Genomic DNA, 27,280 nt, shown 5'->3' with positions numbered 1-27,280 from the left:
TTCCGCCCGAATGCAGCTGAGATAGGCTCCAGCACCCCCCACGACCCCGAAAGGGACACGCGGTAGATAAATGGATGCATGGATCATTTGTTGCCTTGCTTTTTTGTGTAGACACCATGAAAACATACATTTAGAATGAATCGTTCATGACTTGCCCATCACTATGACTCTTTGGCCCCGCCCCTAAGTGACGCATGCGTGGAGGATATGCGCTTTGCAGCAAAGGTCTCCTTTACTCCACACACGCTTCTAAGCCTCGCTACTAACTACACTTTATTCATCCTCCGTGTCAGGATAAACTCCACTCGTCTCAGTCAACTTTGGACATTATTAGGCCCGCTTAGCTTGCTACTTGTTTTAGCGCGTTAGTTAGCTTAGCTTGCTACATGTTTTAGCGCGTTAGTTAGCTTAGCATGCTAGTTAGCTTAGCTTGCTAGTTGTTTTAGTGCGCTAGTTAGCTCAGCGTGCTAGTCAGCTTAGCTTGTTAGCTGCTAACAAAGAGACGCGGATTTGATCAACACATCGCTTAGTTAAGATCAAGTGTGAGTGTAAAGTGTTGTGATTGTGTGAAAATGTGTGAAAGAACGATAGCAGAGTACAAAGAGGAACTTTCTCGGACAAAAGAAGAGAACAAAAGACTACGTCAACTACTGGACGCTGTTTTCAAGAAACCTCAAGTTGTCCATCCATCCATCCATCCATCCATCCATCCATCCATCCATCTTCTTCCGCTTATCCGAGGTCGGGTCGCGGGGGCAGCAGCCTAAGCAGGGAAGCCCAGACTTCCCTCTCCCCAGCCACTTCGTCCAGCTCCTCCCGGTGGATCCCGAGGCGTTCCCAGGCCAGCCGGGAGACATAGTCTTCCCAACGTGTCCTGGGTCTTCCCCGTGGCCTCCTACCGGTCGGACGTGCCCGAAACACCTCCCGAGGGAGGCGTTCGGGTGGCATCCTGACCAGATGCCCGAACCACCTCATCTGGCTCCTCTCGATATGGAGGAGCAGCGGCTTTACTTTGAGCTCCCCCCGGATGGCAGAGCTTCTCACCCTATCTCTAAGGGAGAGCCCCGCCACCCGGCGGAGGAAACTCATTTCGGCCGCTTGTACCCGTGATCTCGTCTTTTCGGTCATAACCCAAAGCTCATGACCATAGGTGAGGATGGGAACGTAGATCGACCGGTAAATCGAGAGCTTTGCCTTCTGGCTCAGCTCCTTCTTCACCACAACGGATCGATACAGCGTCCGCATTACTGAAGATGCCTCAAGTTGTGTTACACAGAACAGGTTTGTTTACTTCTTACTCTCACATGTTTACTAACTTTATATTTCATTATTAACATGGACATGACGTGTTAGATTAATTGTGATTACTAAGGTTTGTTTACTTCTTACTCTCACATGTTTACTAACTTTATATTTCATTATTAACATGAACATGACGTGTTAGATTAATTGTGATTAATAGGTGTAGTCAGACACATGATTGTTATTGTGTTATTAATGTGATTATCAGACAGCAGTCATTTCCATTAGATAATGTTCAAATATAGGTGATTTGGCACACTTAGAATTAAAATAACAAAAATAATGTTGTTTTTCATCAGATATTTACAAGTATTGTATATGTGGATGGGGGCCCTGCTTTGGAAATAATGTGTACCCCTTTCAGAGATCACATTTAGTTCCACTTCAAACATTCACATGATCCACAATGAGATGAGATGGTATAACGTGAACAGTTATGGAACTTTCTAACTCGGGGAAAAAAAACGGGATCTCGTTGGAAGCGCGATGTATTGGGTATAACAAAATGGTGTCTGCCAATGTAGTTTACAATGTCACTACGTCAGTAGTTGTCAAACTTTTTTCACCAAGTACCACCTCAGAAAATACTTGGATCTCCAAGTACCACCATCATGAACAGCATTAAAATACAGTAGCATAGTAGGCCTTAATTATTCATTAAAAACAAGGAAGACACATTATGTAACAAGTATATTTAATATTTTTAGTTACTCTAACATTACACACAGTTTGAACAGTAACACTGTGTTTGAATGTAGAAAAATAAAACACTGTACTTAAATAATGAAATAATAATTGGCGTACCACTCGGTGATGCCTGTGTTCCACTAGTGGTACACGTACCACAGTTTTTTGTGTGTTTTTTTTCATTTTATTTTTATTGACATCCAGCATCAGACATTCCTATCCATTACATCATATTCACATAAATCATATATCTATTGTCTGCCCTAAATGTCAAAATATTTGTCACGGCCAGGGCGCACTCCAATGCGCCCTCATCTGTGCGCCCTGACGAGAGCACCGCGGGCCACGCCCACTTGCGCTCTCTCCTCTGGCTGCTCGCCCGGACACGCCCACGACCGCAGCGCACATCCAGGGACGTGCCACGCGCGTCTCTGCCCTGCAGCTGCCGCCAGCTGCAATCACTTACCCGCAATCAGCACACCTGGTACTGATGAGGGTGAGCTGCATAAAGGACCAGTGGACCCAAGGTTCGACGCGGGAACTTAGTTTACCCTTTGGATACCGTAAGGCTTATGCTCTCTCTCTGCGTTTTTCTCTCGTGTCTGATATCCTTGTTTGTTCTCCCCTAGTTACCTCTTGGTGTACCTGCCTTCCCGAGTCTCCCCTTCGACATCTCCCGTTGTTTTCCCCCCCCCCTGTGTTTTGGACTGCCTTCCGCGTTTCCCGACTCCTTGCTCGCCCCCGGACTATGACGTCTCTCTATGCCCCACGGACCCATCGCAGATCTTGGACCCCTTTTTGCCTTGCCCTCTTTGGACTTGTCTGCTCCCTCATCCAACAGCACGGTAATACACAACAGCTAACTACACACATAGTCTAACACCACTCACTCTAGGGTTTTGTCACACACTCCATTTCATCAGTTTAGTTTATATTAGTATTGTTTTATTATTATTATATATATATATATATATATATATATATATATATATATATACATAATAAATCTTTGGACATACTCCCCCCTGGTGTCTGTTTGCCGTCACCTCCCCTTAGTACTACATAACAATATTTTTGTTTATATCCCACCCATACCACCCCCCCTCCCCAAAAAAGAAACAACAAAAAAACAAAGTAATATCTACAAATACATCGATTAAATAAACAAAGAAGAAAAAAATAAAAATAAAATAATAATACATTAATAATAATAATAATAATAATCAGAAATAAAATAAAATATAAACAGATACATATATATAAATATATATATATATATATATATATATATATATATATATATATATATATAAATATATATATATATATATATATATATATATATATATATATATATATATATATATATATATATATATATATATATATACATATATACATACATATACACATATAGGGAGTAATCCCCCTTTTTTTTTTTTTTGCAGTACGATCACTAATTCGAAAAATTAAAGTCAGGTTTATTGGGCGTGACATAGTTGACACAGTTTTCCCAGTATGAAGTAAATTTCTGCAATTTATAATTAATAAAGGCAGTTATCTTCTCCATTTTATATATGTCCATCGTAGTCTCCATCCATTGCTTCAGAGTTGGGCTCTCCTGGGATATCCATTTCCTAGTAATGGTCTTTTTACAAGCCACCAGTAGGATATTCATGAAGTGTTTATCTTTCTTCAGCCAGTCCTGAGGTACATGACAAAAAAACAAAGTTTTACTTTAGAGGGGTATTTCACATTTGAAAATATCCTGTAGAGCTTGGTGTATCTCTTTCCAATAGTCCTTTATGGTGGAGCAGTCCCACAAAACATGGTAGTGATTTGCATTTGAATTCCCACAATTTCTCCAGCAGGCAGGGGAGTTGTTATCATAGTGACACTTCTGAAAAGGTGTAATAAAAAATCTGATCAAACTTTTCCAGCCAAACTCCCTCCACTTGGTGAGCTGGTACAAGTCCATTGATATTTCCATTTTATTGTCCATTCTTCCTCAGATATAGTTATCCCTCCTTCCTTCTCCCATTTTGTTTTAATATATGAAGTTGAATATGATTTCATATTCAACAGACCCTTATACAAGCATGAAACACTTCTATCAATAATTTCTGAATTGTAGGCTTTTGTAAACAGTTCAATCAAACATATACTCGTCTTTGTGACACTTTTCACCTTCATATTAACAAAATGCCGCAACTGCAAATGTTGATAGAAGTCTTGGTTTTCTAATATATATGTCCTTTTAATAGTTTCAAAGCTAAGCATTTTTTTATCTTTCATTACACTACATAAAGCTGTTATACGCTTAGATATCCAGTCCTTAAATCTTGAGTCTAGTTTACTAGGTGTAAACTCTGTATCATAGGCACACCATTTAAGAACTGCAATATCACTCTCGAGTTTGTATTCCTTTATGATCATTTTCCACACTTTAAGGGTCCATTTCACCCATGGGTTATCAATGTTGTTTATGTGGGTTTGTAAATTGCTATCCGCCAGGATTGCTTGTATGGGGATGGAGGGCATTTCTTCTTCAATAATTTTCCATTGAGCAATGTATGACGGGTTGCACCAGCATATCACTGCTCTCATCTGGGCTGCAAAATAGTAATATCGGAGGCAAGGTAAACCCCATCCTCCCTTTTGTTTGACCAATTGTAAAGTTTTGAGACAAACTCTTGGCCTTTTACTTTGCCATATATACCTTGATAGCATTTTGTCCCATTCATTGACTTGGTTTTGGTTAATCTCTATTGGCAGGGTTTGAAATAGGTACAGCAGTCTTGGCAGTACATTCATTTTAATGGAATCAATTCTAGAACTAAGGCTAAAAAAAGGAATTAAGTTCCGTCTTGCTATGTCATCTTTTTTTTTTTTTATATATATGGGTAGATAATTGTATTCTGATAATTTTGTTAGATCTTTTGGCAAATTAATGCCCAGGTATTTAAAAGACTCTGTTTGCCATAACAGAGGGTAACTACTTCTGATTTCCCCTGGTGGGTTATAATTATATGAGAGTAGCTGGGTTTTACCTATATTGATTTTATATCCTGATAGTTGACCATACAGTTCAAATGATTGCATTAATTTAGGGAGCGAGTATGTTGGGTGTCCGAGGTAAACCAAAATGTCATCCGCATAGCAGGCCAATTTATACTCTCTTCCTTTAATCATGATTCCCTTAATATCTTCATTGTGTCTGATAGACTGAGCTAATGGCTCTAGATATAATGCAAAGAGTAATGGTGACCATGCACATCCCTGTCTAGAGCCCCTTTCTAGGGTACAACTGTTTGATAAGTATCCATTGACTTTAATCCTAGCAGTATTTTCATAGACTAGAGCCACTTTCACAGTGTCTCTGTTTCAAAAACATTATATTTTTTTTAATTTCTTGTGTGGCCAAACTGTTCATTTCATTCCTAGTTTTTCTTATTTCCCATAATGTATCCTGTGCCAAATCTAGTTTGTTTTCTTTCTAATTCTTTTAGTTTTTGTTTTTTTTGTCATTTGATTTTGTATTCTCATTTTTTTTCTTAAATGAAGATATTGCTATAATTTTCCCTCTTAAAACAGCCTTCAGAGTGTCCCATAATATGGGAGGTGAAACCTCTCCTGTGTCATTGAACTCCAAGAAGAGACTACGGTAATTTCAGATTTAATTTGTGTCTTAAAGGATAGGTCATTCAGCAGACTTGAGTTTAGTTTCTATGTATTATTTTTTGCCCTCAGATTAAAGTCAATAGATAGGTATATAGGTGCATGGTCACTTAGATCTATCGTCCCAATTTCACAGGTACATATTTTATCTTTATCCTTTCCAAATGTGAGAAATAATCTATTCTTGTATAAAGACAGTGCGGAGCAGAGAAATAAGTATAATCCCTTCTGTCTGGGAAAAAGTCTCGCCATATGTCAATTAAGCCTACTCAAAAAGTGTGTTTATTTTCTTATAAAGGGGTTTCACGTTATGTATTTTTATACTAGATGAGTCCAATTTTGGCTGTAAATATATATTTAAATCCCCACCACAAATCAAAAGACCTTTGGTTTCCGTTACCATAATATTGGTGATTTTTTGGAATAAATGAATATCACTCCCAGGGGGTGCATAGACATTCAATAAGGTGATTGGGTTCCCATCTATCTTTCCCTTTACTAAAATAAATCCACCCTCCTTATCACCAAATTCCAGTACTTTTGCAAAATGTAGGTTTTTTAAGATGAGGATTGTAACTCCTCTCCTATGTCCTAATTTATATGACGAACAAAACAAATGAGTGAAGCCCATTCTCTTTAGTTTTACATGCTCCTTGTCAGTCAAATGGGTCTCCTGTAAATATACTATGTGGGCTTGTTCTGTCCTCACCTTCGATAATATTTTATTGCGTTTAATTGGGTTCAATAGCCCATTAACATTAAACGATACACATTTTACTTTGTCACTAACCATATGTATTTACTTGTAAGTGTACCAATAAAATATTTGGTTCACAGCGGGCTCTCCAGCCGTTACTCCGACACTCTACAGTGAGCTCAGCGTATTTGGCCCTCTTACGCTCATTTGCTTCGTCAATTCGCTCCTCCCAGGGGACAGTCAGCTCCAGTAGCACCACTTGCTTGGTTGACTCCGATGTTAACACCATGTCTGGGCGGAGTGACGTGGTAGCGATATTGGCCGGGAACTTGAGTTGCCTTCCCAGGTCAACATGGAGCTGCCAGTCACGAGCGGTGGCCAGGAGCCCTCCTGAGAAGTTGGGCTGACAGCTTGCCTTCTGTCCTGCTCTGATGAAGGTGATTGACTGCTTCGGGGCGGCCTGGGACTTGCTGTTTATAGCTTATATATATATATATATATATATATATATATATATATATATATATATATAATTTAATGTCATCCAGTATTAGTTTTTACAGTGTAAGTACATGAATATATATATATATGAATATATATATATATATATATATATATATATATATATATATATATATATATATATATATATTAGAGATGTCGATAAATGCTTTAAAATGTAATATCGGAAAATATCGGTATCATTTTTTTTATTATCGGTATCGTTTTTTTATGTTTATTAAATCAACATAAAAAACACAAGATACACTTACAATTAGTGCACCAACCCAATAAACCTCCCTCCCCCATTTACACTCATTCACACAAAAGGGTTGTTTCTTTCTGTTATTAATATTCTAGTTCCTACATTTTATATCAATATATATCAATACAGTCTGCAAGGGATACAGTCCGTAAGCACACATGATTGTGCGTGCTGCTGGTCCACTAATTAATCCTGCATAACAAACACCTCCCCCCTCCCGTCCATATAACCCACGGAGGACCTGTTAATTTTGACTGACTTCTTAAAGTGTTGGTAAGATGAACAGAACCAAAACAGGTGACTTTAAATTCACTCCAAGACATTTGCGTTTGTATAATAACCCGAGCTAGATGAGAATATATACAAATGAGGGATGTATCTATGTAATGAACAGAGATTTTGTTTCTCTTTCTACCAAGTGCCATGATGGGGGCCCTCAGCCCATAGTTGGGAGAGGATTTCCCCCACAGCCAGATGTTTTATCTAGCCCAACTCAGGGGCATCTATTACAGACCCCTGCCTTAGAACTACACTTTTCTTTTTTTAATTTTCTTTAGTTATTTTGCTTTGTTTTATTTATGTTATTTCAGTTGTTTTCGTTATGGGAGTAGACTTGCTAGGTTTTATTTTTTCTATACCCGTAAAGAACATAGAACTGAGGCTGATGGCCACAAAACAAGTGAAGCTACAATCCTTAAGACCTACACTAGCAAGGCTTTCAATGACAAACTGGCACATTAAGACTCGCCTGGTACTTGCAAGTACACAGGTTTTTGGGTCAATTCCTAACCTCAGAAAAGTAGATAACTTCACAGTCAAAGTGGCTGACAATATTATAACAAACAAAAATGAGATTACCGTATTTTCCGCACTATAAGGCGCACCGGATTATAAGGTGCACCTTCAATGAATGGCCTATTTTAAAACTTTGTTCATATATATTTCTATTGGTATTTGTATTGCTCCATTTGTAGTGTAATAATGTTCATTCTCATTTCTGTATTATTTTTTATTTTTGCTAAATGCAAATCCCCCTCTTGTCCCCACAATTTCCCCCTCTGTTTTCTTTTTTTCTCTTTCTATCCCCTCCTGCTCCGGCCCGGCTGCACCAAATGATAATGTAAATACATTTAATAAAGTCAAATACAAATAAGGCAACAAGAGAAGTATCCTACACTTCTCATTTGTAAAGTCAATCTGAACAGCTGATATGGGCATCTACATCAACTACCGTATTTTCCGCACTATAAGGCGCACCTAAAAACCACAAATTTTCTCAAAAGCTGACAGTGCGCCTTATAACCCGGTGCGCTTTATATATGGATAAATATTAAGATTCATTTTCATAAAGTTTCGGTCTCGCAACTTCGGTAAACAGCCGCCATCTTTTTTCCCGGTAGAACAGGAAGCGCTTCTTCTTCTACGCAAGCAACCGCCAAGGTAAGCACCCGCCCCATAGAACAGGAAGCGCTTGTTCTTCTACTGTAAGCAACCACCCGCCCGCGTAGAAGAAGAAAAAGCGCGCGGATATCACCGTACGTTTCATTTCCTTTGTGTGTTTAAATCTGTAAAGACCACAAAATGGCTCCTACCAAGTGACAGGGATCCGGTTCATGAAAAGACGCAATCTCTCCATCCGCACACGGATTACTATTTCACAGCAACTGATATTCCTGTGAACCGCACTGTGGATACAACGGGAGCACGTACGGTGAATATTCGCACCACAGGGAATGAGAAGTCATCCTTCACTGTGGTTCTAGCTTGCCATGCTAATGGCCAGAAACTTCCACCCATGGTGATATTCAAAAGGAAGACCTTGCCAAAAGAGACCTTTCCAGCCGGCGTCATCATAAAAGCTAACTCGAAGGGATGGATGAAGAAAAGATGAGCGAGTGGTTAAGGTAAGTTTAAGTTTACGCGAAGAGGCCGGGTGGCTTTTTTCAGCAGCTCCGTCCATGTTGATATACGATTCCATGCGCGCCCACATCACGCTGGTTTTTAATATATTATTAAAGTTTGACTGACCTATCTGACTGTTTTTTTGACATTCCTTTAGCGCAGTTAGATGCGGCTTACAACACGGGGCGGCTTATAGGTGGACAAAGTTTTGAAGTATGCCGTTCATTGAAGGCGCGGCTTATAACCCAGGGCGCCTTATGGTGCGGAAAATACGGTATATGATTTGCCTGAGAAGCTGGACAGGACAAAAAAAAAAAAAAACAATAATAATAATGTATTCATGATTGTTGAATGTCATTTTGTAAAAATCCTAATAAATTAATATTTTTTTTGTTCACTAGGCAAAACTCAACAGCCACAAACAGGACAGACTAAAAGGAAAACTTCCAATAGAGACAAAGTTGCTGAATGCAGTAGAAGACGACGTCCAGATAAAGAAGAGACTTCTGGACATGATGGAGACATCAGAGAAGACATCGTCTGACAATTTAGACAAACTAACTTCAAATTACTAAGTCAAAGTATTGACTTACTAATAATGACATACTTAGTATCTCAGGTAACTAGGACTGTTTTGTGTTTTGTTTGTACTTTAGGGAAAAAATATGGAGATATATATCGTATATCGCCATTCTGCCAATGGAGCGGAAAACACAACCAAAAATTGTAGGCTTCTTTATTTCTCTAATATTTGTATTTATTATAAGATATTGATATTTGGTTATTTTTCAGTAAACAATGTGTTCAATGTAATCAGAGTCTGTAGTCTATTGCCCCCCCCAGGCTGTGGTGGCAGCGATGAGGTGGAGACGTGATGGTGGCGACAGGCCGAGTTACACTGTTCCTTACACCCACCCACCCCCTTCCCCGTCCGGCCGCCTATCCCGGGCGACGCCCCCTCCCACCAACTTAACTAACACATTTTCTGGGGGAAACACTGAGCAGTGAATGTGTACCGTGATGAAAGTGTAGCCTTTCCTATGCAAACTTCTCATAACTCCTTCAATCAATCAATCACACATTGTTACAAACTGAGAGGAACATCAACCTCAAACTGTCTCGTTTTCATGAAGAATCTACCGGTAAATGAAAGCATTGCATCATCCCCACAAGACAAACCATCTTCCCGGAGACTCAAGATGGCGGCGCCCTGATGGCAGCGGCTTGCAGACGCTCTTGGAAGTGTAGAGCGATTTGGCAAAAATACCCGTCAATTCTGTCTATTTCATGGCTGGCTCACAGCGTGGACACTTCGTGATCAGATACGACCGACAGACGATTCTGGATGTGGATAGATCGGGCCGTTATAGGCTGAAAGATGCGGGTACTTTCGACCTCCTCGCTAGCATGGGGATTCTTCGCTGGCTACATCCAGCGGCCTCTGAAGCAGCGGAGTTAAGTGCCAGCGGGGACCGTCAACGGAAGACACATAAGCGGTGTGAGCGGAAGCAGAAGCGGGGATGCCGAGCGGGGCTAACAACAAAGCGAAAGGCTAATCCTCAAAGAAGCGCTAGTCCGGGTGAGAAGTTTGTTAAAATAGAACTAGCCAGCGCCAGGCTGGATAATACCTGCACACATAGCAACTATTTTAGAACAATACACAACTCAAAATTTTTTTTTTCTGTGTCAGAAGTAGACATGCACTCTACTGAGGTGGCAAGTTATGATGCGTTCGGTTTATCACAACATCAAGCAAACAATCGGAAAATTCCCGTCATATCAATTCCTAGATATGGTCGAAATTATTTAAAGTGCACTACACATAATAAATACAACATTATTATTATTGCTACTACGGATAATTTCAACAAAAACTCCTCAAAACAGCCCACTACCTATAATATGGGCTTCTTAAACATAAGATCATTATCTTCCAAAACGTTATTAGTTAATGAGGTCATTAGAGACAATAATCTTGACGTCATTGGTCTCGCCGAGACCTGGCTCAAACCAGACGATTTCTTTGCGCTGGGTGAGGCGTCTCCTCCTGGCTATGCGGGAGCGCATATTGCCCGTCCCATTAAAATGGGTGGGGGAGTTGCACTCATACACAATAAAAACTTAAATCTTACCCCGAACCTAAATAATAAATATAACTCGTTTGAGGTGCTTACTATGAGGTTTGTCACACCGCTGCCTCTCCACCTGGCTGTTATCTACCGCCCCCCAGGACCCAATTCGGACTTCATCAGTGAATTTTCAATATAATATAATATAATCATAATGGGGGACTTTAATATCCATATGAATACCCCATCGGACCCTCAGTGCATGGCGCTCCAGACTATAATTGATAGCTGTGGTCTTACACAAATAATAAATGAACCTACGCATCGCAACGGTAATACGATAGATCTAGTGCTGGTCAGGGGTGTCACCACCTCCAAAGTTACGATACTCCCGTATACTAAAGTAATGTCCGATCATTACCTTATAAAATTTGAAGTCCTGACTCATTGTCAACAAACTAATAATAATAACTACTATAGCAGCCGCAACATTAATGCTGCCACAACGATGACTCTTGCTGGCCTACTGCCTTCGGTAATGGCACCATTCCCAAATTATGTCGGCTCTATTGATAACCTCACTAACAACTTTAACGACGCCCTGCGCGACACCATTGATAGTATAGCACCGCTAAAGCTTAAAAGAGCCCCTAAAAGGCGCACCCCATGGTTTACAGAAGAAACTAGAGCCCATAAATTATCATGTAGAAAGCTGGAACGCAAATGGCGCGCTACTAAACTTGAGGTTTTCCATCAAGCATGGAGTGATAGTTTAATAACTTATAAACACATGCTTACCCTAGCTAAAGCTAAATATTACTCAAATCTCATCCACCTCAACAAAAATGATCCGAAATTTTTGTTTAGTACAGTAGCATCGCTAACCCAACAAGGGACTCCTCCCAGTAGCTCCACCCACTCAGCAGATGATTTTATGAATTTCTTTAATAAGAAAATTGAACTCATTAGAAAGGAGATTAAAGACAATGCATCGCAGCTACAACTGGGTTCTATTAACACAGATACAACTGTATCTACGAAGGATACCGCCCTCCAAAATAGTTTCTCTCTCTTTGATGAAATAACATTAGAGGAATTGTTAAGATGTGTTAAGGGGACAAAACAAACAACATGTTTACTTGACCCATTTCCTGGGAAACTTATTAAGGAGCTTTTTGTATTATTAGGTCCATCAGTGCTAAATATTATAAACTTATCACTTTCCTCTGGCACTGTTCCACTAGCATTCAAAAAAGCGGTTATTCATCCTTTGCTCAAAAGACCTAACCTCGATCCTGACCTCATGGTAAACTACCGGCCGGTGTCCCACCTTCCGTTTATCTCGAAAATCCTCGAAAAAATTGTCGCACAGCAGCTAAATGAACACTTAGTGTCTAACAATCTCTGTGAACCTTTTCAATCCGGTTTCAGGACAAATCACTCTACGGAGACAGCCCTCGCAAAAATGACTAATGATCTACTGCTAACGATGGATTCTGATGCGTCATCTATGTTGCTGCTTCTTGATCTTAGCGCTGCTTTCGATACCGTCGATCATAACATTTTGTTGGAGCGTATCAAAACACGTATTGGTATGTCAGACTTAGCCTTGTCGTGGTTTAACTCTTATCTTACTGACAGGATGCAGTGCGTCTCCCATAACAATGTGACCTCGGACTATGTTAAGGTAACGTGCGGAGTCCCCCAGGGTTCGGTTCTTGGCCCTGCACTCTTTAGTATTTACATGTTGCCGCTAGGCGACATCATACGCAAATACGGTGTTAGCTTTCATTGTTATGCTGATGACAGCCAACTCTACATGCCCCTAAAGCTGACCAACACGCCGGATTGTAGTCAGCTGGAGGCGTGTCTTAATGAAATTAAACAATGGATGTCCGCTAACTTCTTGCAACTCAACACTAAGAAAACGGAAATGCTGATTATCGGTCCTGCTAAACACCGACATTCATTTGATAATACCACCTTAACATTTGACAACCAAACAATTACACAAAGCGACTCAGTAAAGAATCTGGGTATTATCTTCGACCCAACTCTCTCCTTTGAGTCACACATTAAGAGTGTTACTAAAACGGCCTTCTTTCATCTCCGTAATATCGCTAAAATTCGTTCCATTTTGTTCACTAGCGACGCTGAGATCATTATTCATGCGTTTGTTACGTCTCGTCTCGATTACTGTAACGTATTATTTTGGGGTCTCCCTATGTCTAGCATTAAAAGATTACAGTTGGTACAAAATGCGGCTGCTAGACTTTTGACAAGAACAAGAAAGTTTGATCATATTACGCCTATACTGTATATACATATATACATATATATATACCTATACTGGCTCACCTGCACTGGCTTCCTGTGCACTTAAGATGCGACTTTAAGGTTTTACTACTTACGTATAAAATACTACACGGTCTAGCTCCGTCCTATCTTGTCGATTGCATTGTACCATATGTCCCGGCAAGAAATCTGCGTTCAAAGAACTCCGGCTTATTAGTGATTCCCAGAGCCCAAAAAAAGTCTGCGGGCTGTAAAGCGTTTTCTATTCGGGGTCCAGTACTATGGAATGCCCTCCCGGTAACAGTTAGAGATGCTACCTCAGTAGAAACATTTAAGTCCCATCTCAAAACTCATTTGTATACTCTAGCCTTTGAATAGCCCCCCCTTTTTTTAGACCAGTTGATCTGCCGTTTCTTTTCTTTTCTCCTCTGCTCCCCCCTATCCCTTGTGGAAGGGGAGACACACAGATCCGGTGGCCATGGATGGTGGCCTGGCTGTCCGGGGTCGGGACCCAGGGTGGACCGCTCGCCTGTATATCGGTTGGGAACATCTCTGCGCTGCTGACCCGTCTCCGCTCGGGATGGTTTCCTGCTGACCCCACTGTGGACTGGACTCTTACTGTTATGCTGGATCCACTATGGACTGTACTCTCACAATATTATGTTAGACCCACTCGACATCCATTGCATTCGGTCTCCCTAGAGGGGGGGGTTACCCACATATGCGGTCCTCTCCAAGGTTTCTCATAGTCATTCACATCGACGTCCCACTGGGGTGAGTTTTTCCTTGCCCTTATGTGGGCTCTGTACCGAGGATGTCGTTGTGGCTTGTGCAGCCCTTTGAGACACTTGTGATTTAGGGCTATATAAATAAACATTAATATATATATATATATATATATATATATATATATATATATATATATATATATATATATATATATATATATATATTCTGTGTGTTTTCATCTCAAACATGTTATGATGGCAAAATAAATATTGATTACTATTATGCATGCAAAGAATGCAATGAACTGTATTGCATTCTTAAAATGTAAAACTGTTGTCGTCATTATTAAGTGGTTTTGTCTTTTTATATTGTTTATGTATTGTTGGCAATTTGAAAACAGCTCAGCGGATTTGCGTGGAGAAACCACCATTTAAACAGCAACGTATAATAATCATCAAAAACACTCGAGAGACAATTACTTTTTTATGTGATCACACCACACAGCACATAGGGCTGTGAGCGCACCTGTTTTTACTAGCACAAACAAATTGGCATGAATTTCAGCTGTGCATGTCAGCCTTCAATAATGAAAACAGGTGTTTTGGAAATAAAAGATAATTAGGACAAACACAATAATAGAGGGCACATCTGAACATGTATAATTAAACCTTAATGAAGCAAAAATATTGCACCGGCCAGGCTGCACCAAATAATAAGATATATCCATTTAATCAAGTCAAAATACAAATAAGGCAACAAGAAAAGTATCCCACACTTCTCTTTTGTAAAGTAAATTTGTACAGCCGATATCAGCATCTACATCAACAATATGATTTGCCTGAGAAGCTGGACCGGACAAAATATATATATGTTTTTTTAAGCAAAAATATCCATCTATCCGGCGGCGAAAACTCATTTTGGCCGCTTGTACCCGTGATCTTGTCCTTTCGGTCATAACCCAAAGCTCATGACCATCGGTGAGGATAGGAACGTAGATTGACCGGTAAATTGAGAGCTTTGCCTTCCGGCTCAGCTCCTTCTTCACCACAACGGATCGATACAGCGTCCGCATTACTGAAGACGCCGCACCGATCCACCTGTCGATCTCACGATCCACTCTTCCCCCACTCGTGGGCAACACTCCTAGGTACTTGAACTCCTCCACTTGGGGCAAGATCTCCTCCCCAACCTGGAGATGGAACTCCACTCTTTCCCGGACGACAACCCTGTACTCGGACTTGGAGGTGCTGATTCTCATCCCAGTCGCTTCACACTTGGCTGCGAACCGATCCAGTGAGGGCTGAAGATCCTGGCCAGTTGAAGCCATCAGGACCACATCATCTGCAAAAAGCAGAGACCTAATCCTGCAGCCGCCAAACTGGATCCCCTCAACGCCCTGACTGCGCCTAGAAATTATGCCCATAAAAGTTATGAACAGAATCGGTGACAAAGGGCAGCCTTGGCGGAGTCCAAACCTCACTGGAAACGTGTCCGACTTACTGCCGGCAATGCGGACTAAGCTCTGACACTGATCATACAGGGAGCGGACCGCCACAATCAGACACTCTGATACCCCATACTCTCTGAGCACTCCCTACAGGACTTCCCGGGGGACACGGTCAAATGCCTTCTCCAAGTCCACAAAGCACATGTAGACTGGTTGGGCAAACTCCCATGCACCCTCAAGGACCCTGCCAAGAGTATAGAGCTGGTCTACCGTTCCACAACCAGGACGAAAACCACACGGTTCCTCCGGAATCCGAGGTTCAATTATTTGGAGTAGCCTCCTCTCCAGTACACCTGAATAGACCTTACCGGGAAGGCTGAGGAGTGTGATCCCACGATAGTTGGAACACACCCTCCGGTTCCCCTTCTTAAGGAGAAGAACCACCACCCCGGTCTGCCAATCCAGAGGTACCTCCCCCGATGTCCATGCGATGTTGCAGAGTCTTGTCTATTAAGACAGCCCCACAGCATCCAGAGCCTTAAGGAACTCTGGGCGGATCTCATCCACCCAGCTTTTAACTACCTCGGCAACCTCAGCCCCAGAAATAGGAGAGCCCACCACAGAATTCCCCAGGCACTGCTTCCTCATAGGAATATGTGTTGGTGGGATTGAGGAGGTCTTCGAACGTGACGTCACATCGGGAAGCAATCCGCCATTTTCTCAAACACCGAGTCAAATCAGCTCTGTTATTTTCCGTTTTTTCGACTGTTTTCTGTACCTTGGAGACATCATGCCTCGTCGGTGTGTTGTCGGAGGGTGTAACAACACGAACAGGGACGGATTCAAGTTGCACCAGTGGCCCAAAGATGCGAAAGTTGCAAGAAATTGGACGTTTGTTCCGCACACTTTACCAACGAAAGCTATGCTACGACAGAGATGGCAAGAATGTGTGGATATCCTGCGACACTCAAAGCAGATGCATTTCCAACGATAAAGTCAAAGAAATCTGCCGCCAGACCCCCATTGAATCTGCCGGAGTGTGTGAGCAATTCAGGGACAAAGGACCTCGGTAGCACGGCAAGCAATGGCGGCAGTTTGTTCCCGCAGATGAGCGAGCTAAACCCCCTGGATGTCTTGGCTCACACCGTCCCTTATGCCACCGAAGATGATCAAGAGAAGAATATCGACCCTAGCTTCCCTGGCCTGCTGACATCAACTCCAAAACTGGACGGATCAGCTTTCTGGAAAAGAGAGCGGATGAGGGTATGTCTACAGAATATATTAATTGATGAAAATTGGGCTGTCTGCACAAGGTACGGAAAACAGTCGAAAAAACGGAAAATAACAGAGCTGATTCGACTCGGTGTTTGAGAAAATGGCGGATTGCTTCCCGATGTGACGTCACGTTGTGACGTCATCGCTCCGAGAACGAATATTAGAAAGGCGTTTAATTTGCCAAAATTCACCCATTTAGAGTTCGGAAATCGGTTAAAAAAATATATGGTCTTTTTTCTGCAACATCAAGGTATATATTGACGCTTACATAGGTCTGGTGATAATGTTCGTCTTTAAATGGTATTAAAAAGCATTAAATACGATGTCCAGAGGCATTCAAATATTCATGTAGTCGTAGGCCGGGACCGATATAAATTAAAATAAACCTACTAACTTCATTGTTGCCGTCATCAATACATTGCTTTGTCCGTGTGTTTCCTTCTTGGTCTCTGGATTTTAAACTGGACTAAGAGGTCTCACTCTGTGCATGGCTCTCAGCACCTGAGCATGTTAATTCCACAGCAGACTTACATGAACAAAGTAAGTTATTCACAACCTTTGGTTCGGCTACTTGCAGTTCTACTCTACACATTTTCCTAGTGTTAGCGACACTTACTTTAATGTTAGAGATGGTCATTTTAATATAATGCTGAAGTACAGGCCCCCATATAGCTGACCGGGATATGCCTGTTATATGATTCTTTCATTTTGGGCCTTTTAGAATCAGCATATCTTCGTCTATTTGTGTCAAGGAGGTGAAATTAGGTCTGAAAACCTTTGACAAGTGGATTTCATGTCCATTAGGTATTTTCAAAGTGTAGAATACCATCCTCCTTAAACAGAATATTCTACTTTGAAAGTAAACTGGATCATTTATTTTGTGTTTATGCATGACTTCTTGTCCCACACGAGCAGATTTTACCTCAATTAAACCGCCTTGTTGTGTCGACCACTAAATATAGAAGCCAGGTGGTGGAAACTGACACATTGACTTGAAAACAAAAAACGGAACGAGTCTGTCGCCATGGCGCCGCCGTTCCACATCCAGTGGAAATCCCCGGTTACACTTACAAACGTTGCTTGGCGAGATACCGGTAAATGAAGAAACCATACTTCAGGTTTATGGCACGTAGCAAAAGGAAATGCACTTTCAACCCACTGCACTCGCAGTGAGCAAACTCGACCACAGGGTAGCGCCATAGCAGAGCTAGCAATACGGAATACAGATTTACAATGTAAACGACTTAATCTTTTCTCCAAGTTTATACATCATACCTCAGGCAGAAGGGAATTTATGGCAATACAGATTTTAAGCCATATTGCCCACCCCTCGTAAAAAATGGTTTTCTTTTCCTGTGAATAATGTTGTAAACAGCAGTGTGTTTGTTTTCAGGCCAATTCATGCATTAACTTGTTATTTTAAGTACATGTGAACTTACTGAATGCCTCATGTGACTGAGCAAATCTGGACATTTCTCAAGCATGTTTGTCATTTTGTGTCCTGCAGACGTCTGTGAAGAACAACTTCTGCCTGAAAAACAGGAGAGTAGCTTCAGGATGTTGAAGGAGTATCCACCAAAGAGGAAGACCAGGCACCACGGACCCTCTGGCTTCTCCTTTTCCTCTTTGACACAGACCCTTTCCTGTAAAAAGGAAGAGGAAGACTCACTGACCCCCCACATTAAAGAGGAAGAGGCGGAACAAAGCATCAGTCAGGAGGGAGATCATATTGAAGGACTGGTGGAGTTCCCAGTGACCGGTGTCCCTGTGAAGAGTGAAGATGATGAGGTCAAAGGTGAAAGTGAGGAGAAGAGAGAGGCGGAGCCTCCAAGCAGCAGCTCAACACAACACATGACAACAGAAGCTGATGGAGACCACTGTGGAGGATCACAAGCAGACAAGATCTTAGCTCCACTATCAGATAGTGAGGACACAACGTCACACTCTCCTGACACTGATGATGAACACTCTAAAGATGATAAGACATGTCACACTGACAACACTCACTTCAAATGTTCTCACTGTGACAAAACTTTTAAATACCATAGTTCTCTGAAAACACACACAAGAACACACACTGGAGAAAAAACTTTTATCTGTTCAATCTGTAGTAAAGGTTTTGTAGAAAGTCACATATTGAAAGTACACATGAAAACACACACTGGTGAAAAACCTTTTTCTTGTTCAATCTGTGGTAAAGGTTTTACACAAAGGCAATCTTTGAAAATACACATGAGAGCACACACTGGTGAAAACCCCTTTTCCTGTTCAACCTGTGGTAAAGGTTTTACACAAAGTCAACATTTGAAAGGACACATGAGAACACACTGGTGAAAAACCTTTTTCTTGTTCAATCTGTGGTAAAGGTTTTACACAAAGGCAATCTTTGAAAGGACACATGAGAGCACACACTGTTGAAAACCCTTTTTCCTGTTCAACCTGTGGTAAAGGTTTTACACAAAGTCAGAGAGTGAAAAGACACAAGAGAACACACACTGGTGAAAAACCTTTTATCTGTTCAATCTGTAGTAAAGGTTTTACACAAAGTCAATATTTGAAAGTACACATGAGAACACACACTGGTGAAAAACCTTCTTCCTGTTCAACCTGTGGTAAAGGTTTAACACAAAGTCAATCTTTGAAAGTACACATGAGAGCACACTCTAGTGAAAAACCCTTTTCCTGTTCAAATTGTGGTAAAGGTTTTACACAAAGTCAATATTTGAAAGTACACATGAGAGCACACACTAGTGAAAAACCCTTTTCCTGTTCAAACTGTGGTAAAGGTTTTACACAAAGTCAATATTTGAAAGTACACATGAGAACACACACTGGTGAAAAACCTTTTTCCTGTTCAACTTGTGGTAAAGGTTTTACACAAAGTCAACATTTGAAAAGACACATGAGAACACATCCAGGAGAGAAAGTGTTGAGTTGCAGTGTGTGTGGTGAAAGATTCTCTTATAAGTACCAGTGTAAGAAACACAAGTGTGCTGGTGAGAAAAACAGCAGCAAATGAAACTGCAGGATTTGAAATAAACTGTCAAGACTTTAATGTTGACTTTCTGATAACATCAGCACATATAACATGTGTGACATTGTTGTTTGTGTAACAATCTTGTTAATATGCTCCTACATTTTTTTTTAACGTTGATGTTCCAGGTAATCTTATTTTCAGTGAAGGTTTAGGATAGCCAAATATAAGCTTTGGCTTCAGCCTATTTCTTTTTCGGTCATGCTTTTTCTTTTCTTTTCCTTTTGTGTGTAAATGTGTATGATTGTTATAAATGTATAGTCTGTACTCTTAAGCTGGTCACACACAATGGTTAATGGTTGATGGTTGATTATATGACGGAAATAAACTTATTTCATTCATTCATTCATTCATTTATAGATTAGATAGTTTGAAATATGGAAGTATTACATAAATATAATTGACTTCACTTCACTTGGGTATAAAAATAGCTTCCCAAAAAATGCTCAGTCGCTATTTACAGTATATTCTCTCCTTATCTTATTTACTTATTTACCCTACATACATCCAGCAGCCCCCTCACATTAAAGAGGAAGAGGAGGATCCAGAGCCCCCACACACACACACATTATACAGGAAGAGGAGGAAGTGTGGATCACTCAGGAGGAAGAGTGTGTTGTAGGGCAGGAGGAGGATGATGTCAGCAAGTTTCCACTGACTGTTGTCTCTGTGAAGACTGAAGAGCATGAAGACAAAGCACCTGAGTCCTCACAGCTTCATCACAGTCCAAGTAAGCACATATCATTTTATTCTCAGGGCATTCAATCCATCACAACTGGACTGTTCACTTTGTCTTAGAAGACTCATCCAAGTAGGCTTCATCACTTCATGCTCATACACTTCAAGTCTTAAATCTAATCATTGGAATTTAGAGTAGAACTGCTCCTTTTTGGGGGAATGTTTTCTGTTGTTCACAATCATTATAAAAGACTTGACGATGGATATATTTTTTTAAATCACATTCTAACTCATAAATCTACAAACCCCGTTTCCATATGAGTTGGGAAATTGTGTTAGATGTAAATATAAACAGAATGCAATGATTTGCAAATCCTTTTCAACCCATATTTAGTTGAATGCACTACAAAGACAACATATTTGACGTTCAAACTCATACTTTTTTTTATTTTTTTATTTTTTTTTGCAAATAATAATTAACTTAGAATTTCATGGCTGCAACAGGTGCCAAAGTAGTTGGGAAAGGGCATGTTCACCACTGTGTTACATCACCTTTTCTTTTAACAACAGTCAATAAATGATTGGGAACTGAGGAAACTAATTGTTGAAGCTTTGAAAGTGGAATTGTTTCCTATTGTTTTATGTAGAGCTTCAGTCGTTTAACAGTCCGGGGTCTCCGCTGTCGTATTTTACGCTTCATAATGCGCCACACATTTTTGATGGGAGACAGGTCTGGACTGCAGGCGGACCAGGAAAGTACCCGCACTCTTTTTTTACGAAGCCATGCTGTTGTAACACGTGCTGAATGTGGCTTGGCATTGTCTTGCTGAAATAAGCAGGGGCGTCCATGAAAAAGACGGCGCTTAGATGGCAGCATATGTTGTTCCAAAACCTGTATGTACCTTTCAGCATTAATGGTGCCTTCACAGATGTGTAAGTTACCCATGTCTTGGGCACTAATACACCCCCATACCATCACACATGCTGGCTTTTCAACTTTGCGTTGATAACAGTCTGGGTGGTTCGCTTCCCCTTTGGTCCGGATGACACGATGTCGAATATTTCCAAAAACAATTTGAAATGTGGACTCGTCAGACCACAGAACACTTTTCCACTTTGCATGAGTCCATCTTAGATGATCTCGGGCCCAGAGAAGCCGGCGGCGTTTCTGGATGTTGTTGATAAATGGCTTTCGCTTTGCATAGTAGAGCTATAACTTGCACTTACAGATGTAGCGACCAACTGTATTTAGTGACAGTAGTTTTCTGAAGTGTTCCTGAGCCCATGTGGTGATATCCTTTAGAGATTGATGTCGGTTTTTAAAACAGTGCCGTCTGAGGGATCGAAGGTCACGGTCATTCAATGTTGGTTTCCGGCCATGCCGCTTACGTGGAGTGATTTCTCCAGATTCTCTGAACCTTTCGATGATATTGTGGACTGTAGATGTGGAAATCCCTACATTTCTTGCAATTGCACTTTGAGAAACGTTGTTCTTTAACTGTTTGACTATTTGCTCACGCAGTTGTGGACAAAGGGGTGTACCTCGCCCCATCCTTTCTTGTGAAAGACTGAGCATTTTTTGGGAAGCTGTTTTTATACCCAATCATAGCACCCACCTGTTCTCAATTAGCCTGCACACCTGTGGGATGTTCCAAATAAGTGTTTGATGAGCATTCCTAAACTTTATCAGTATTTATTGCCACCTTTCCCAACTTCTTTGTCACGTGTTGCTGGCATCAAATTCTAAAGTTAATGATTATTTGCAACAAAAAAAAAAGTTTATCAGTTTGAACATCAAATATGTTGTCTTTGTAGCATATTCAACTGAATATGGGTTGAAAATGATTTCCAAATCATTGTATTCCGTTTATATTTACATCTAACACAATTTCCCAACTCATATGGAAACGGGGTTTGTAAATAAAAGTCCACTTGCAATGGAACCAATGGGAGGTCCTCTATAACCATCCAAAAAGTGCCAACAATACTCCATTTGCATTTCGTGGCTTGAATAGCAACCAACTATTAGTGATATTGTTATTATAAGTGCTAACGCAGACAAACTATTTATAGCTTGTGTGTCTATGTTGACATCACCGGCTGGTGAGCTCCTTCCTCGCCTCGGTGCTGGTGAAAGATTATTCCAGTTCATGAATTATGCCTCTCACCTGGATAGTAGAAGGATGAAGATGTACTTTGACAAGTTGGTACGGTTTGACAGCCAATTTAGACCCGGCAATGGAGAACGACACAAAAAGATGCATGGTTTCACCCCTCTCTTCTGTGCGACGATTATGAATCACTGTTTATCTAAATGGGAATATAACGAGATTATATCAGTCCGTGTCATAGTCACAGCAGACTTTGTACAGTAGGTGATGTTTTTTGTTTGTTTGTTGGCTCTCATGAATTCTGTAGTGTGTAATATTCAGTAATCTTGTTAAAAAACAAACAAACTTTGTGATGTGTTTTTGAAATTAATGCGCTAATGAGCAACAATATGTAAATACATATATACCTACACTTTCTGACAGTCGCTTCCGGATGCGTCGTTTTGGGGGCGGTCTTATTTACGTGGCTCACCTTGGACAGCGTCTTCTCCCCGTCATCTTTGTTGTAGCGGTGTAGCGTGCAAGGACGGGATTGGAAGAAGTGTCAAAAGATGGAGTTAACTGTTTTAATGACATTTAGACTTTACTTCAAACAACAACGGCACAGCATCTCCTCATCCGTGGCTCACTAGTGCAACAACAACATTGGAAATGTGTCCCGTGAAAAAGTGTCCGACCGGAAGTCTCTAATAACTAAAGTTACTTGGGTGAATAATGTAAACTCACTACACCGGTATGTTTTAGTGCTTTACTGACATAATTTTACACTACTTTATATTAGAAAAGGCAACAGCAGAGGGTGAATGTCCCATAACAAGAAGATAGGAAAAAAGAAGAAGCTTATGGCATCGGCACGGACGTGCACACATTTTCAGGACTTCTGCAGATCCCAAATACACATCAGCAGGTACCAGAAGGTAAGAAAAGTTGGTTTTGGCGACACTCATCTGCTCCAGCCCTGCCCCCGCCCCCACCGGGCTCCGGCGCCACTCCACTCACTGTACAGGAGCACAGTGTCAGACGAGTGCTCCTGGCTGTGAACCCCAGGAAGGCTACCGGACCAGACGGAGTACCTGGAAAGGTGCTCAGGACGTGCGCCTACCAGCTCGCTCCCCCCCTCACCAGGATCTTCAACCTCTCCCTGGCTCAGGCAGTCATCCCATCCTGCCTGAAGTCATCTACAATAATCCCGGTGCCGAAGAAGTCTCCCATCACCAGCCTGAATGATTACCGACCAGTGGCCCTCACTCCGGTAATCATGAAGTGCTTCGAGCGACTTGTTCTCCAGCACATCAAGGACCATATCCCTCCAGACTTCGACCCCCACCAGTTCGCATACCGGGCGAACAGGTCCACAGAGGACGCCATCGCTGTTGCTCTCCACTCTGCTCTGAACCACCTGGAGCAGCAGCAGAGCTACGTCCGGATGCTCTCTGTGGACTATAGCTCTGCCTTCAATACAATAATCCCGGACAGACTCTGCAATAAACTGGACACTCTTGGCCTCCCCCCTCTCACAAACGCCTGGATAAGGGACTTCCTAACGGACCAACCCCAGAATGTGAGACTTGGCCCGCACCTCTCATCCTCCCGCACGCTGAGCATCGGCTCCCCACAGGGCTGTGTGCTGAGCCCCCTCCTCTACTGCCTTTACACCCATGACTGCAGTCCGGCCCACAGTGACAACCTTACCGTCAAGTTTGCCGACGATACCACAGTGGTCGGGCTCATCTCCAGGGGTGACGAGGCTGCCTACAGAGAGGAGGTCCTGAAGCTGACGGCCTGGTCTTCGGAGAACAACCTCGCTCTCAACACCAGCAAGACCAGAGAGATCATCGTCGACTTCAGGAGGAACAGCATCGACCCTGCCCCCCTCTACATCAACGGCGAGCGTGTAGAGAGGGTCCACACCTTCAGGTACCTTGGAGTCCACATCTCTAATGACTTCTCCTGGACAGTCAACACCACATCAATCATCAAGAAGGCTCAGCAGCGGCTACACTTCCTTAGAGTCCTCGGGAAGTACAACCTGAAGCCTGACCTGCTGCTGACCTTCTACCGCTCGTCCATCGAGAGCCTGCTGACCTACTGTATTACGGTATGGTACGGCAGCTGCACTGCAGCAGACAGGGAGAGGCTGCAAAGAGTGGTCAAGACGGCTCAGAAGATCATCGGCCGCCCTCTCCCCTCTCTGACGGACATCTACACCTCCCGCTGCCTCAACAGAGCCAGTGCCATCATCAAGGACAGCACCCACCCTGGCTCTGACCTGTTCCACCTGCTGCCCTCTGGGAAGCGCTACAGGTACATTAAAACCAAAACAAACAGGCTAAAGAACAGCTTCTTCCCCAGGGCCATAACCATCCTGAACGGACTGCCCCATTGTCCCTCATAACTGCCTTCTCTTCGGTGCAATAACCCATTCCACCAACCACCCTGTTTTTTTTTGTTTTTTTGTTTTTTCATGTATATATTCATTTCACACCATATTCATTGCACTTCTACATTTTTTATATTTTTATATATTTGCACATTGTTTTTCTAGCATGCACACATCGCACTGTATGGAATGGCCTCAATCTCGTTACCTTGCGTAATGACAATAAAGCTGATTCTGATTCTGATTCTGATTCTGATTCTTTTGCATAATATTGCGAAACAAAACGCCAGATAATATGTCTGCGAATGGGTGCCATTTTGTGGTCCTTATACACACACAATAGTAAAACTTGTATCTCTGACTACAGTAGCCATCATGGTCTGACATTCCATCAAGCGGTGTGGCTTTTAAAGTCGTACTAAAGAATTTTGACAGATTTTTGTGTGTGTAATGTTCTTTATTTTCAATGGAACATAAAAAGTTTTGTTGTTTAATGGCGTCATATTGCAATCTACAGGTATCTCTTATGTGTGCCTACCATCTACTGGTCACACTTATCATTACACCTTGTACTAAATAAAATTGCTTCGAGGTCGGTAAGCACAACCAGAATTATGCCGTACATTAGGCGCACCGGACTATAAGGCGCACTGTCGAGTTTTGAGAAAATGAAAGCATCTTAAGTGCGCCTTATAGTCTGAAAAATACGGTACATGAACAAAGTGAGCCTTTTGTCAGTCATTTTCAATCTTTGTTTCGGCTACTTGCAATTCTCCTCCACACGTTTTCCTGTGTGCAGTAGTGTTAGTAGTGTTAGTGTTCATGTTGGAGATGGAACTAGTCATTTTAATACAACGCTGAATTTTAATGTACACATTGCTTTGAAACTGTAGGAGAATGATTTTTATTCAAGTCCTCGTATCAGCTGGTATTTGACACATGCCCCCATATGGCTGCCGGGGGATATGCCTGTTGTATGATTCTTTCATTTTGGGCCTTTTAGAATTAGCATGTCTTCGTCTATTTGTGTCAAGAAGTTGAAATTAGATCTGAAAACCTTTGACAAGTGGACTTCATTTCCATTAGGTATTTTCAAAGTGTAGAATACCATCCGCCTTAAACAGAATATTCTACTTTGAAAGTAAACTGGATCATTTATTTTGTGTTTATGCATGACTTCTTGTCCCACACGAGCAGATTTTAGCTCAATTGAACCGCCTTGTTGTGTCGGCCACTAAATATAGAAGTCAGGCGGTGGAAACTGACATGTTGACTTCAAAACAAAAAACAGAATGAGTCTGTTGCCGGGGCGCCGCCATCCCACATCCAGTTGAAATACCCGGTTACACTTACAAACGTTGCTTGGCGAGATGAATGACGTAACCATACTTGGGGTTCAAGGCACGAAGCAAAAGGAAATACACTTTCAACCCACAGCACTCGCAGTGAGCAAACGTGACCACAAGATGGCGCCATAGCAGAGACAACAATACAGAATACAGATTTACACTGTAAACAACCTCATATTTTTCCAAGTTTATACATCAGTAACTGACAATAAAATCACAGGGGGCGCTGGAGCCTATCCCAGCTGCACTCGGGCAGAAGGGAATTTATGGCAATATAGATTTTAGGCCATTTTGCCCACCCCTTGTAAAAAGTGGTTTTCTTTTCCTGTGAATAATGTTGTAAACAGCAGTGTGTTTGTTTTCAGGCCAATTCATATACTAACTTGTTATTTTAAGTACATGCAAACCAAGGGTGTCAAACTCAAATACAGAGTGGGCCAAAATGTAAAAGTGAACAAAGCCGCAGGCCAAGGTTGAACAAATTAACCTTTTAATAGGGACCCAACCAAGTTTTCCTGCCATCTTATGTGTCTTAAACAAAGTTCCTTGAATCCTTAAACTCCCCCAGCCGGATACTCACCAGAACCCCCTTAGTCCAGTACATCACCCTGGTCTTGCAGCAACTCCACTGGCTCCTCGTCAAAGACCGTAGCCAATTTAAGATCATTCTTACTTTCAAGATTATCCACAACCTCGCCCCGTCATATCTTCATATCTTTGGAACTTTAAAAGTAATTGAAAATGTGACGTCTTTGAAGGACAAACTTTTAAATACTTTTTGGGAGTTGCTTGTAGATGTGCAACATGTAGAAGTAAGACCTATGCTGACCCGCATGTATCAAATAAAGTAGAGGAATGTAATACAGTTATTTCTGTCAGGA

At 41.6% G+C, this 27,280-nt stretch overlaps 1 protein-coding gene and 1 long non-coding RNA gene across 2 annotated transcripts in view; both read left to right on the top strand.

Moving 5' to 3' along the window:
* The window catches only part of LOC133613921 (uncharacterized), a 168,560-nt gene that overhangs the window by 76,726 nt on the left and 64,554 nt on the right, over positions 1 to 27,280 (top strand). The window lies entirely within an intron of this gene.
* On the top strand, positions 1,251 to 9,799 carry LOC133613933 (uncharacterized). The gene is made up of 4 exons (XR_012050758.1): positions 1,251 to 1,281; positions 2,282 to 2,552; positions 2,619 to 2,834; positions 9,434 to 9,799. It is a non-coding gene; the product is annotated as an uncharacterized lncRNA (long non-coding RNA).

This window comes from Nerophis lumbriciformis, linkage group LG13 (assembly GCF_033978685.3).
Source record: "Nerophis lumbriciformis linkage group LG13, RoL_Nlum_v2.1, whole genome shotgun sequence".
NCBI classification, from domain to species: Eukaryota; Metazoa; Chordata; class Actinopteri; order Syngnathiformes; family Syngnathidae; genus Nerophis; species Nerophis lumbriciformis.
Note: the sequence above shows the minus strand (reverse complement) of the source record. Positions and strands in the feature narration are given on the sequence as shown.